The following is a 10433-nucleotide window of genomic DNA, read 5'->3' on the forward strand; positions in this document are numbered from 1 at the left end:
CGAATCACAATGACTTTTCATTTAAATACCCTCTTAAATCAGAATTAAGGAAAAACAAGCTAACCGCATTAAAATTATGCTTAAACAGTCAGACACTACTCTCAGCATTCAATCAGGAAGCTGACACACAGGGCCGGTGCAACCATTTAGGCGACCGGCGCTAGGATTTGGGGGGCGGCATCATTTTCTTTGGCAGTGACCGCAGTGGCCGGATCTTCGGCCGCCCCGGTTGCTGCCGGCATTTAGGTGGAGGGAGCTGGGGCAGGGGAGCGCAGGGAGGGCCTCCTGCAGCAAGTAAGGGTGGGGGGGCGGCACACAGGGGAACTCCCCGCCCCAGCTCACCCCTGCCCCGCCTCCTCCCCGAGCACGCCATGGCTGCTTCACTTCTCCCACCTCCCAGGCCCCTAAGCTGGTTGGCGCCACAAGCCTGGGAGGTGGGAGAAGTGAAGCAGCGACAGCGTGCTCGGAGTGGAGGCGGAGCAGGGGTGAGCTGGGGTGGGGGGGCACCTCAGGGCAGGGGCTCGGGGACGGAGGAGGGCACAAGGTGGAAGTTTTGCCTAGGGCGCAAAACATCCTTGCACCGGCCCTGCTGACACAATGACTATTATGTCATGAAATATTGCTCATGCTAAATGCCCATATTCTGATGGAGAATTTGTTAAGAAGAATATTGCAGAAGTGGTTGCAATTTTGGATCCAAGTAACACAAAACATCAACTAATAAAGCAAATTCCAATTTTGTGCCACACTATGGAGAGGCATATCGCCCAGACCAGTGCTGAAGTTGCAAGATGCAAATCATTCTAAAAAATTCTCCAGCATTCAGCCTGCCTCTGAGCCAATCCACAGCTATACAAGATAAACCACAACTAGCAATATTTGTTTGCTATGTTTCTGCAGATATAATTGTGAAAGAAGAAATATTGGACTTAGTGGCACTAAAAGAAACAACATGCGGCATTGACGTAAAGAATGCACTTGACAAAGCATTGAGAAATGCCCATGTGCCACTGGATAAACTTGTCAGTGTCGCAACAGATGGAACAGCTGAAATGCTGGGGGGAAAGGTGGGTCTTATCAGACTCATTCAAATTGATCCCAAATTTTCAGAGTTGCTGTCTGTTCATTGCATCATCCATCAAATACATCTCTCAGGCAGATACTTCAAGTATGAAAATGTTATGAAAACGATCCTAGAAATTGTCAATTTCATCCGCTCGAATGGGAAGACTCATTGACAGTTCAAAAATGTAATCGAAGAGCTGCACCTTGAAGACAAATGTAACATTTAAGTGTCTTTCTACTGTATTGTGTGCAGTGGTTATCAATCAGCAAAGTCTTAAATAGGTTTGTGTAACTGTTGGGGGGGCCTATCAATGCATTATTTGAAGAAAAGGAAAAGTCCACTCCACCACTGGAAGATAAGCAATAGATGCAGGATCTGATGTTTTTCTCTGACATTATGCAGCATCTGCAAATTCTCAACCTGGCATTCCAAGGGAAGGATAAGATTATTTCTGACCTTACTCAGAAAGTCTTCAGCTTCCAGAACAAGTTAAATCTTCTGCAAAGAGACATGGTGTCAAGAGACTTCAACCACTTTCCCCATCTCAAAAGTAGGGTAAACACAGTCCCTGAAATCGAAGTAGAAGATCACAAACTTGAGGAATACAGAGAGTAATTACAAGGACTGCTTGATGACTTTCAGACCAGGTTTGAAGACTTGCAGCAGTTGAGATCCTGCTTCACCTTTCTTGTAAACCTATTCATGGTTAATGTGATCAATGATGGCTGTCTGATTCCCAAAACTGTGGTTATGGAAATATCTACTATAGAAATGGAACTACTGGAACTCCAGGAGGACCAGATTCTAAAGATGGCTCTAAATCACAGTCTACAATCGAGTTCTGAAAGCAAGTGCCAGGAACAAAATATCCTGAACTCCAGAAGACTAGCGTGCGACTCATTTCAATGTTCAGCACAACATACTGCTGTGAATTGCTGCACTCCATGATGAAGTTTATGAAACCGTGCAGTCCTTACAAATCAACGTCTGAGCTCCTCCATATCGCTTTCACAACGTATCAACCAGATTTCCAGACTTATGACCATGATGGTGACCCACAAGGCCTCTGGCTCTAGCAATAATTACCTGTGATATCCTGGGCACCGACTGTGTGGGTGCTCTGGCCCCAGAGCACCCAGAGAAAAAAAAATTGTGGGTGGTCAGTACCCACTGATGGCCTTGCCAATCGGCTCCTTCCCCTGCCCCCCCACCAGTGCCTCCCGCCCAGCCGCCAAGGATCAGCTGTTCAGCGACAGGCAGGAGGCACTGGGGGGAGGAGGAGGAGCGGGGCAGAAAGAGGCAGAGCAAGGACAGGGCGTGTTTGGGGAAGGGGGAGGGGTGGGCCCTTGGGGGAAGGGGGGGCATGGGGGGGCATGAGGGAGGGGCCTGAGGCAGAGCAGGGGCTGAGCACCCCCCTGGGAAATTTGAAAGTCTGTGCCTCCCTGTGATACCATAAGTAGTATGTTAATATCTTAAAAAAATGCATGTGTAAAGGTTGTACGTGTCTTGCGGCTCCCGAATGTCTGAAGGTTATCATACGCAGCTTGGAGGGTCAGTAAATTAGGTCACCCCTGATTTAGGGTGTTAAACATATATACACATTATTATAACCCTGGCTTAATCCCAGGGAGTTTGCTGAATTGATTTGGGGACCAGGAAAAGGGAGCACATGCAAAAGGAGAGGCTGGGCTGAAAATGTAACTTTTGGGGTTTAATCAAAAGCCCATTGAGGTCAATGGAAAGATTCCTATTAAGATCAGTGGGCATTGGATAAGGCCATTCGAGTCTGCAAACCAGAACAAGAGAACTGGAAAGTGATTCCAAACGTCTTTATATAAAAAAAAAAGTTATTTAGGTCACGATATCATTGAACTTTTCAGAATTAAGACATTACAAAAAAAGGTCATTTCAAAGCAGTGAGATTGTTAGCAGGGAGTGTCTCTTTGGCCTGTGTTTGTACAACGCTTGGCATAATGTGGCCCTGATCCTCGACTAGCGTCCTTAGGCACTACCCTAATACACATGACAAATAGCTCTGTAGTGAGTTGATGGGAAAATGCAGAAAGAAGCAGCTGGCATTTTAAATCACAGTGTAAGAAAATGTATTCTCTGAAGTTTTTAATAAAAACATCATGAGACTAAAATTTACTGCTATGTATACTAATATGCTGGCTTATTGGTTGAATAGCAAGACTAATGCAAAAATGTTTCTTCCCACATCTGCTCTTTCATCAATAGTTTAGGCTAGTCATCTTATTTGGAGCAGGGGAACAAGTCTCTGCTGGAGAAGACAGACAAAATTTTAGTCGGACGGTTCAGCGTTTGTTTCTGTGTCTCCCACTTGATGATTGACGGCCTCATCGTCATTACGTTCAATGTCCTCCATTTCGTACACACTGTTACGTAGGATGTAACTCTATAGATGTGGTCCTACTGTTAGTGAAGGCAAGTGATGCCATACTGGTACAATCCCAGCAGAACGGACTAGTTACAGAATGGATCCCAACTTTTTATAAATCCGTCAGAATAACCGGCAGCAAATGTATTGTGGGAAATGGCATCGGGTAGATAAATCTGCTCTATATTTAATTTGGGAGGCGACATGGTCCAGTACTTATGGTACTGGACTGAGAGTCAGGAGACCTCAATCCTATTCTCAGTTTGACCTTAGCCCGTCACTTAACCTCTATGTGTCTCCATTTCCCCATCTTAATCTTTCTTTGTATAGCGCCTTGAGAGCTACAGATAAAGGTCAAGTATTATGTAATGTGACAAAGTTCCTCCTCTACCTTGGTGGGTCCTGCGCTTATTGACGGATTTTCTCACCTCAGTGATCTTCCCCTCTGGTGGAACCCACAGTCTGGGTCAACTCCTCCTGTGTCTGATCAGGAGTTGGGAGGAACCCAGCCCACCCTCTACTCCAGGTTCCAGCTCAGGGCCCTGTGGATTGCAGCTGTCTAGAGTGCCTCCTGGTACAGCTGCATGACAGCTACACCTCCCTGGGCTACTTCCCCATGGCCTCCTCCAAACACCTTCTTTATCCTCACCACAGGACCTTTCTCCTGGTGTCTGATAATGCTTGCACTCCTCAGTCCTCCAGCAGCACGTCCTCTCACTCTCAGCTCCTTGTGCCTCTTACTCCCAGCTCCTCACATGCACCCCTCCCTGACTAACTGGGAGGCTTTTAACTAGTTCCAGCCCTTGATTGGCTTCAGATGTCCTAATCAATGTAGCTATCTCCACTGCCTTCTAGAAAGATCTTAATTGGCCCCAGGTGTCTTGATTAACCTGGAGCAACTGCCATTTGGTTACCATGGTACCAGGGATTTGTTTAGCCTGGGGCTAACATACCTGTTCCTCACTACTTTACTGTAGCCATCTGGCCTTGCCCCATCACAGTAATCAATGACATTTAGATTGATAGAATAATAGAAATGCTGGGCTGGAAGGAAGGAAGAGGGAATCTAGTCCAACTCCCTGCGCTGAGGCAGGAACAAGTATATCTAGACCATCCCTAACAGCTGTTTGTCCAGCCTGTACTTAAAAACCTCCAGTGCTGAGGATTCCACAATCTTCCTTGGAAATCTTTTCCAGAGCTTAACTACCCCTCTAGTTAAAAAGGTTTCCCTCATATCTAACCTAAATCTCCTTTGCTGCAGATTAAGCCCATTACTTCTTGTCCTACCTTTGGCGGACAGGGAGGAGTGAATATAGATTTCTTCTGTGCTTCAGAATTTGGCTCCAAATATTCATCTGCACAGCCTCCAACAGAGTTTGCAGAACAATTCTTTGTTCTGAATCAATGTGTCTGATTTGAGACTCGGTACTTCCTCTCCACTGGTCAGAAAGAAGCTAGTAGGCTGAAAGCTGTGGTTGACAGTAAATCCCTGGAACTTGTGCCGGTGGTTATGAAAGATTCTGAGAACCAAGCAGTGGAGAACAAGAATTTGGGTGGGGAGGTTTATTAGAAGATGTGGGCAACCCTAACCCTAGGCTTGTCCACACTTGAAAGTTAATTCAATGGTAGAGTGTGAATGTAAAGTGCACTAGCTATTCTTGAATAGGTCCCTATGTGAATACTCTTATTCCATAATAAAAGTGTCTTGTTCTTGTTTAGCTTAATCGACTTCCAAAGTGGATTAAACTAAACCAGAAGAAGGCACTCTGCATCAATGCCTGGATGTTATTGTTACTGTTTGCAAAGATGCAAAAGGGATTTCAAAGCCCCAAATGGGATTTCTAAAAGAGTGAAAGTGAAAATAAGTGACTCAGAAGCACAAGCCCCATTGATTTTCAATAGGATTTAGGCTCTTTAGTAACTAGGGCCCAGATTTTCAAAGGAATTTAGGTGCCTAACTCCCACTGGTGATCTTGAAAATTCCACCTTCAATTCCTGTTAGAAATAATTGGGAAATGGGCAGCCAAGCCCTCTGGCTGGCCTGGAAAATTCCACCCTTGAATTTTATTCTAGTTTTCACTTAAATTAAAAATAAAAAAACCTGGCCCCTCTCCTCCTACCATGCCTCCACACAAAGCACACACGTGCCCCAAAACACACACATGTATGCACGCACACACACACAGAGGCAAGAAAATGCCCACGCACATGAGGAAATGAAGGCATGCACACATACACACACCTTTCCTACCAAACCTGAATTTTGGCACAGAGGCAGTGTGTGTGTGTGTGTGTAGGTGTGTGGGGGGGTGGGCCCTTCACAGAGGACCCTAGCCTCCTGCTGATCCATGCGGCTCCCTGGAGAGCTACTAGCTTTGTGTTCAGGCCCTGCAGCCATTTCTGCAGGCAAAGTGAAACCCTTCCAGCCCTGCTGGGAGGAGGTGGAGTGGGAGAAGATCCCCACAGACTCTTCCCCCCGGCCCCCAGCTGGCTCTAGCCAGAGGCGGTGAGTCAGGCCTCTGCTCTCAGTTAAGCCAATATAAATCGAGAGGCATCCCTCTAAGGGCAATGGCGCCAGTGTAAATGAGAGCAGAGTCTGGCCCATGGGAAGGAAGCTGGTTTGCATTAGAGAGTGTTCCCAAGTGTAGCTCGATTTATTCAGTTACAGCCATGTTCACAGCAATCTGTGCAAGGCTAATTTCACAAAGCTCATTTAAATGGCTTTTTAAAGCAAACAAACCGTCTTTCAAATTTTCTTCTCCTCTGTCTCATCCTAAGCAACGCTGTCTCCTTAACAGTTTGAGCAAAAAAATACGATCCTGTAATGACTCCATTTTCCCACCGTACAGCCAAAAGAACAAATAAGAGACCCAGCCGCTAACCTCAAGCTGTTTCCTTGATTAGATGTAATGCTTTCTTTTAAAGAGAACTTTGCACCATGCTGCTTTTGGCTCTTGCTTTTCCCCTGGAGTCTTTCATGGGCAGGATCCACAAGGAGATGCAGAGAAGCATGTTCAGAACTAGCTTCTGATTTCACACTGGGCATGCTGAGCCTTTGTTTTTCTCACCTTCATACTGACTGCAAGCCTCACATTGGGTCTACAGTAAGAATATACTACTCCTGGGGGAATTCTGCACCACTGCATGTGCACAGAATTCATGTCCCCCACAGATTTCTTTGCATCCCCGCAGAAAAATGACCCTCTGACAGGAAAGCAAAGGGAAGCTACAAGAGCATTCATGCACCACTCTGAGCAGGTTCACTGCTTCAGGAACCCAGAGCAGCTAGTGGAGAGGTAAATCACCACAGGGCTGGGGACACCCCAGCCAGTGGCTCCTACCCTGAGCCAGGATCAGCTGCAAGTCCCGTTTGGGCTGGAGGCAGAAGAGGACAGGACCACTTCTTCTCCTGCAAGGAGTGGCTGGGGCTATGTCAGACCCACCCCAAGAAACTTCCCCCAGCTGCAGGAAGCTCAGCATCCTCCCGTTTCCTTCCCCTAGAGCGCCTCAACTGTGGGGGAGGGGTCACTGTATGGGGAGCTGCTCCCCCATCTGCCCAACCTCTGTGCAGTTGGACCTCCCATACCCAGACACCCCTACCAAGCCTCACCCCATACACCCAGAACCCCCTAGCTCTCCATACCTGAACCACACCTCATCAAACCTCAGTCCCTGCACCTGGAGCCCCCGGCCCCCAGACCTCCTGCCTCCAGAGCCCCATCCCTGCACCCAGACCACCCCCCACTGAGCTCCCTGCACTTAAACCCCCACCCTGATGAGCCCCACCCTCCTGCACCACCCTGAGCCCCCACATCCAGACCCCCATGCCACTGACTCCCAATTAGCTGCACCCAGACCCACACCCCACCAAGCCTCACTCCCCCAGAACCCACACCCCCTGCTTAGACCTCCACACCCAGACCCCTCCACTGAGACCCAACCACTTTCACCTGGAAGTCCCTGCAGAGTCCCCTGCACCTGGAACCCCCCCAATGAGCCTCTGTGCATCCAGATCCCCTTACAGCTAGACCCCTGCCTGCACCCAGATTGTCCCACACAGAATCCTCTCACCCTACACCTGGATTCCCCCACACTGAGCCTCTTCACATTTGGATACTGCCTGGTTGAGTCTGCGTACCCCATACCTGGTGCTCCTGGTACATAGGGGCAGGGCCCCAGGGTGTTTCTGGGGTAGGCCCAGGCCTTGTGCTGTGTCAGGATCTGGTGCAGCCTCACCACTGAGTCTGTGTCCCCAGGGTAGGGTGGGGAGGCTGGAGGATGATCTCCCACCTACATGCAGCCAACGGCCTGTGCTCCCCACTGCCATGCTGGAGACTCTACATTTATTTATTGACCAAAAAAAACTTTCAGAATTTTGCAGAATTTTAAAATATTGTGCGCCGCATTTTAATTTTTTTGGCACATAATTTTTAATTTTTTAGTGCAGAATGCCCTCAGGAGTAATAGACAATACTCTTCAATAGGCAGCTGTAGCTTGCTGGCCATGCACTTAGCCGTGGTATCCAGGCCTCTGATCTTGCAAATACTTGCGCATGTGCACAAATTTACTCTTGGGAGTAGATCATGAATTTACCAGAGTGCAAGATCAGGGCCTAAGGCCACCCGTTTGAAATCTACCAAGGCTCATTAATAATCAGATTACTGTGACACTGAAGCCAGAGATCAAAGCCAAGACCTTATTGCCAATCTATGGTAAATTACAACATGATCTTCAGCTCCTAATAGCCTAGCAGGTGTTCAAAACTGACCTTTCCCGTTTGCAGAGGGCTAAATTGAACATATAGTAACAAATCCTTAGTCCCTGAAGACTTCACAGTTGTCACTGTTCTACATGCCATGCCTCTTTTTAACTCCCCAGTTACAGAGAGGACAAACTTAGATTCTTCTGCTGTGAAAGCACAGGCACTACTACTCACTTGTAACTACCCAGGCTAAAGGAGAATCTCCATTAGCTGACACCAGTACAGGGCCTATGTCATGTACCTGACCTTCTCTGTGGAACACATACACATGAGCCATTTCGCTGAACTGTCATCAACGGGAGCTGTTGACCTCTGAAAATCAGGCCGTGTATTGTGCTTAAATATGGATTCTGATGCTTACATCAATTTAAAAAAATTGGCTCTCTCTCAAAATGGAGCCCAGAGATGGAACCCCTGCAAAGCAAAATGGTTCTCGCGAATCCTTATAAACTAGCAGCTGAGTTTTAGCATAGCACTGATTTACTTTGCATTTAAGCTCCACTGGCATGATAGATGACAGAGTGAGCTTCATGGGGCGTATGGAGTGAAAGGAATAACTCCCACTAGATAGCAGGAGATAACAGGTCTCTTATAATATTGGACCCAGGGGTCATATTCCTCTCTGGCGTAACTCTGCTCAAGTCAGTGGAGCTATGCCAGGGATGAATTTGCCCCAATGGGCACAGAGCTGCACATTAATCTCCGATGGCGGAAACATTATTTACAAGCAGTTCTGTTTTTCATTAGTTTCTGGATGATACAGTAGACACAACATCAGCATGAGAAGAGAAACTATAAGTGCTTTTCTTAATAGCCTTTGATTCCTATCCCGCTCCCATACTGACATATTTAACTAGTCTCGTGAGACGATTAAGAAATCCCCTTTTGAAAATTTCTGTGGCCTTTCCCTTCCAATGGTATCTTGTCTGCCTGGTAACGTCTTGTCTTTTTCTTGTTTATTGTCATGCCCTTTTTGTTTTGTCTATTGTCTGTGGTATCGATGTCAGTGATTTCTTGTGGTTAGGTCATGTTCTGTCTTAGACACGTCAGCTCCAGGCATAGGCGTATGAAACACGTTGTTTGTTACAGGACTTATAAGGGAAATAAGAGCTGCACATAGGACAGAGTGTCTAATGGAAGCTATTTGTTCTGACTTGCATGTCTTTGGGTTTATCTAAAACCTCTTAGTAAAGAAATTATGGCAAAAGACCATCCCTGGACTGGATCAGTGTACCTGCGTCGGGGCAGATGTTAATCTGACATTTTGATCAAGTATTTATTTCAATAAACCCTATGAATAAGTGTGTGTGTGTCTTGATCTTGAATGTCCCTATATTTTGGAATGTGACTCATGCTCATTCCTTCTAGCTCTCCCTCCATGAGCCATCCTTGAGACAGGGTCATATTAAACCCTCAGCTATGAACACCTCAGATATTTTGAGAAAATGGAGAGCCGGAGCCAAATTTCTCAGTAGACTGGCTGCCTCTTCAATGCTGAGTTTTTGGTATGGCCAAGGACAGGACCCGAGCAGACTCATTTTCACCTGTAAGTAGGGCTGCAATAAAATTTGAAAATCTCAGAACTGCATGAACGGAGCATATTTTCAATAATAATAATAATAATTAATAAAAAGCTCTGTTGCTGAGCCCAAATCACCAGATTTTTAAATTTCAGTGTTCAGAAATAAAGATCAATCTTGACATCAAAACTCCATTTTGCAAAACTTTCACAAAAGTGAAACTTCACAGGCATAAAATTACCCCAAAAGAGTTCACATAATTTTTCATCAAGATACATTCATGATGCTATACAGTGCTACTTTTATCCTAACAGAGCTCTCTACTCACTGTTTCTTTGCACACACACACACCCCAATTCTGCATTGTCAGGAGGCTGAAATAAGCCCTGATCTTGTCAAGACTCACATGTGCTTTACTTTGCACAGTGTAAGTAGCATTTAAGACAAAAGGAGCCTATAGTGATGTTAAGAAGACATCATGGCACTTGTCAATTAGGCAATTTCCTAATGTCACTAACTAAGGCCCTGATTCTGCAAAGATCTAGCCATGTACTTAACTTTATGCACTGTGAGTAGCCCTAGTCAAATCAATGCGGCTACTTACAGTGCATAAAATTAACAACATGCAAAAGTTAGGCATAAAAATTCACACGTAAGCACCATGTAATTCACATGGCTCGTTTTAC

This window comes from Mauremys mutica, chromosome 1 (genome assembly GCF_020497125.1).
Source record: "Mauremys mutica isolate MM-2020 ecotype Southern chromosome 1, ASM2049712v1, whole genome shotgun sequence".
NCBI lineage: Eukaryota > Metazoa > Chordata > Testudines > Geoemydidae > Mauremys > Mauremys mutica.